This window comes from Sceloporus undulatus, chromosome 4 (genome assembly GCF_019175285.1).
Source record: "Sceloporus undulatus isolate JIND9_A2432 ecotype Alabama chromosome 4, SceUnd_v1.1, whole genome shotgun sequence".
In the NCBI taxonomy this organism is placed as follows: Eukaryota; Metazoa; Chordata; class Lepidosauria; order Squamata; family Phrynosomatidae; genus Sceloporus; species Sceloporus undulatus.
Window position 1 is genome coordinate 231,015,581 of NC_056525.1, and position 4,074 is coordinate 231,019,654.

The 4,074-nt window shown below is 45.9% G+C and overlaps 2 protein-coding genes across 2 annotated transcripts in view; both read right to left on the reverse strand.

Annotated features, from left to right (window-relative positions):
• The window catches only part of EIF3H (eukaryotic translation initiation factor 3 subunit H), a 144,064-nt gene that overhangs the window by 132,788 nt on the left and 7,202 nt on the right, over positions 1 to 4,074 (reverse strand). The gene's annotated exons all lie outside the window — the stretch shown is intronic.
• LOC121929152 (rRNA-processing protein UTP23 homolog) overlaps positions 1 to 4,074 on the reverse strand; it is a 15,345-nt gene that overhangs the window by 3,921 nt on the left and 7,350 nt on the right. The gene's annotated exons all lie outside the window — the stretch shown is intronic.

The following is a 4,074-nucleotide window of genomic DNA, read 5'->3' on the forward strand; positions in this document are numbered from 1 at the left end:
TTAAAAACCCCAAAAAACCAAGGCAGACCTAATGGCCACTGACTCAGCTTTCCTCCAACTCCTCCGGCCCAATTCTGCCCTTGCCTTCAGTCACCCTTCCTCTGGCTCCTCCTCTCCTCCTCCTCCTCCATCAACAGAAGAAGGGAAGCAAGGCAGGCGCGCGCGCACGGAGGGAAGCAAGGCAGGCGTGCTCGCTGCCACTGGCCCCTGCTGAGGCCTGGGCGGCGGGCGCCGAGGAGCCCGTCCTCTTTGGCCAGCTGACCAATGGCTGGCTGGCCAAAGCAAGGGACGAGCTCCTGTTTTGGAGCCCTGTGCGCGCGCGCACGGGTGGGCAAGCCCTGACACGGTGGCGGCGGTGCTTCTGCCGCCGAGGAGGAGGAAGGCGGAGCCGGAGAAGGAGGTAGGTTGGCGCTGCCCAGCCCACCACGAAGAGGAGGAGGAGGAGGTGGGTTGGCGCAGCAGCCAGCCGCATTAGCGGCAGCGGCTATGGCCGCAGGAAGAGCGGACCCCGAACCGGGAACAAGGCGTGGGGGGCCCCCAAACCGGACCGTGACCGTGAGGGGCCCCCCAAAAGTGTGATTGTCACAGGGCCGCCGAGTTATGGCATCCCTAGTCTTAGGCGACCCCTGTGAAAGGGTCGTTTGACCCCTGAAAGGGGTCGTGACCCAGAGGTTGAGAACCGCTGCCCTAGACAGTTGGCCAGCAGTAAGGAGTAGCAGTCTAAAACATCTAGAGGACTAAAGTTTGGGAACCACTCCTTTATATCACCCTGTCAACAGAAGTAACATTTCAGACATAGGAGCTTATTCCATTAACAAATAAGCCAGTTTACCTCTTCCAGTTTGAATGCAGGATCTGGGATGCCGCTGGTGTTATCATACCTAAATCAACATCTATCTAGTTGGGATACCACCGCCTGGATGCATCCCAGGTCAAAGCCTTCGTCAGCCAGCACTTTTTCAAAGTCAAGGAGATTCTGAGTTCAAAAATTGGATGGTTGAGCAAGGCTTCGACCAGGGATGCATCCGGGCAGCACCATCCCAACTAGATAGGCTGCGATTTAGGTATGATAACATCCGGGGGCACTGTGAATTCTGAACTGAAGTCAGAAGAGGTAAGCTGGCTTATTTGTTAATGGGATAAACTCCCCATATAGGCCAAAACATGGAGACTTCTTGAGGAATCCATTGTTCTCTGCCTACAAAGAGGCCTGTGGCCTCACTAGAATGGAGACATATTGGATTGCAATAGAGGAATCCCTGTTGAGATGCAAATGGCCTTTAAATTTCCTGGACTTTGAAATTCTCCCTATTGCCCCATGGCCAGAAGGAGGAGGAGCCTGCCTGCAAAAGATATCCTCCTCTTCAAGTCATTTGTGACATGACAAATTCAAAGTCATTTTTGTTCCAGTAAGAGGTTTGAAAAATAGTAATAATAGCATGACTTTATTTAGCAGTAGCATTAGCGGCTTCATTTATATACCACTTCATACCACCACACTAAGCAGTCTCTAAGTAGTTTACAACTGTAGGCTAATTTATTTATTTAATTTTAATTAGATGTATTTAATTTTAGTTAAATGTTTAATTAATGTTTTATATATATATGTATGTATGTATGTATGTATGTTTTGATATATTTATTTAATAATATATGTTTATATAATAAGCATAATAAATTTAAAAGTTCTTAAAAAAATAAATTTGGTTTAAAACCAGCCAGCTTTTCATATTTGTTCAACAGTCTTGACTTTATTTATTTATTTAATATGTCACCATTCTCCCCAAAAAAGGGACCCACAAGTAAAGACGTTTTCCAATTTTCATCAAATTCCTTTTTTTCCCTTTTCAGGCAAAAAAAAACCCCAACCCCAATTAAGAATCTGCAAACTCTACAAATTGTTATTAACTTTTGACATGGAAGAAGAAACAATCAAACATTACATGATCATCTAGGCACAAGATATAGGCAGACCTATCCTCCTGGAAGAATGGGAAAAGAACTGGAAAACCAGAGTAAGACATACACTAAGCTATGATATAAAAGAGAACTGTTATAAAATCCAGTATCGCTGGTATCTCACCCCAGAAAAATGATCAAACATTTATAATAATAATAATAACAATAATAATAATTGTTGGAGATGAATTAACAAAACAGGAACAATGCTGCATATGTGGTGGGACTGCAAATCGCCAAAAAAAAATGTTGGTTTGAAATTCACACTGAAATAGCGAAGCTTATTGATACTAAATTTAACATGGACCCAACTCTGTATCTAGAGCTTGAAAAAAGGGCAGGAAAGGTTTTATTTTATTTGACAGCAGCAGCTAGATCAACATCCGCAAGGAAACGGGAAAGCAAAGGAAACCCAGCTACACAAGAATGGACAACGCAAACGTATGAATACATAGAAACGGATAAAGTTACCTGCTGCGTGAGAAATGAGAATGCCAGGAAATGCAAGAAAGATTGGTAACCAGTGACTGAGTATCTATCTAGCTGAAAGATTAGGAAGAAAGAGTATAGTGCCCTTTACAAGTGTAAGAAACATGACAAACTGTTTTAACAACTCTGTAACACAATGAGACTGTAAGATAAAACTAACCCTTGATATAAAACTCATCTTAACCTGGATTAAAGCAGGAATGGTTGTGTATTAGTAATAGGCTGTGACTTAGTTGGAGTTCAGGAAGTTGTTTTGTGTGTTTTGCATTTTTGTGATTAATGGACATGGCATTGGGCTATGTTTTGTTTTTTCTTGTTGTTAATGGTTGTGTTGCTTCAAGGTGGTTGTTATCTGAATTTATTTATTCATTATGTGTTTGTGATTTTTTTGTCCTGTTTTTAATCTAATAAAATTTATTTTTAAAAAAAATATAAAATGGGGAGTTGACTGGAAATAAAGTAACATAATAGCTTCATACTCTGTATATAATGTTTTGAATTGCAGGGAAAAATTATTATAGTATATTTTGTAAATGTAAGAATAGCAGAAATTATTGGACTGAAGCAATGAGTCGATAGACATATAATTCATATAAAATGCATAAATAAGTGCAATATTCCAGACTGAAGTCCAACAAAACACACTGCAGCACAAAATAATCCAGTCTGAGACAGTTTTAACTGCCTTGGCTCAAGGCTATGGGATCCTGGGAACTGTAGTTTTGTGAGACAGTGAGCCTTTTCTGTCAGAGAGAGGTATGGTACCACCATAAACTACAATTCCCAGGATTCCCAGCAGTGAGCCAGGGCAGTTAAAGCGCTCTCAAACTCCATTATTCTGCGGGGGGGGAAAGGTCACAGTGTAGGAGAAACTGCGCATGCGCCGCAACCGACCTCGCTCGTGCACGCGCACGTAGCTCAACCAACCTCAGCCAATAAAAATCCTCATCGGGCGCCGTCTCATTGGGCAACTTCAATGCTGGCCACCTGCGCATGCGCGATAGGGTGGTACTGGAGCCTCCTTGCTGTGTTAGGGGCGGCGCGGCAGCTGGCGCATGCGCAGTTTCTCACTCTCTGTCCCTTTTCTTTTTTTCAACGGTAAACATCCTGCCGATTTTTGAACGGCTGTTTTGGGCGGCAGGAAGGCAGCGGCGGCGGCCATTTTGTTTGTTTGAGGAAGGCTCCGGGGGCTGGAAAGAGGGGCTCGGGGGGGAAGACTCCGGGGAAGGGAGCGGCGGCGGAGGAGGCCCGAGCTCTTGTCCCCCCCTCCGGCCCTGGGAGCCTGTTGCCGCGAAGGAGCCGAGGTGAGACCCGCCCGGAGAGAGAGAGGCCTAGGCCTCGGGGCTGCGGGGAGGAAGTGGCCATGGCCGCGGCTTGGGCTTTTAGCTTAATCCCCGTCCGGCGTCGCGTGTGTTTGTCTGTGTGAGAGCCATGGAGGGCTATTGCTGAGAGCCCCGAGGCAGAAAGGACTCGCGCGGAGAGAGCCCCGGGTCCAGGCAAGGCTCAGCTACAGGGGCCGATTGGAACCCCCGGGAAACTGGGTTCGCCCATAAGGAAGCATTGGGGAAGGCTTGCCCAGGCAGGATAAGAGGAGGATACGTCCCCATAGAGAAGCATTGGAGGATA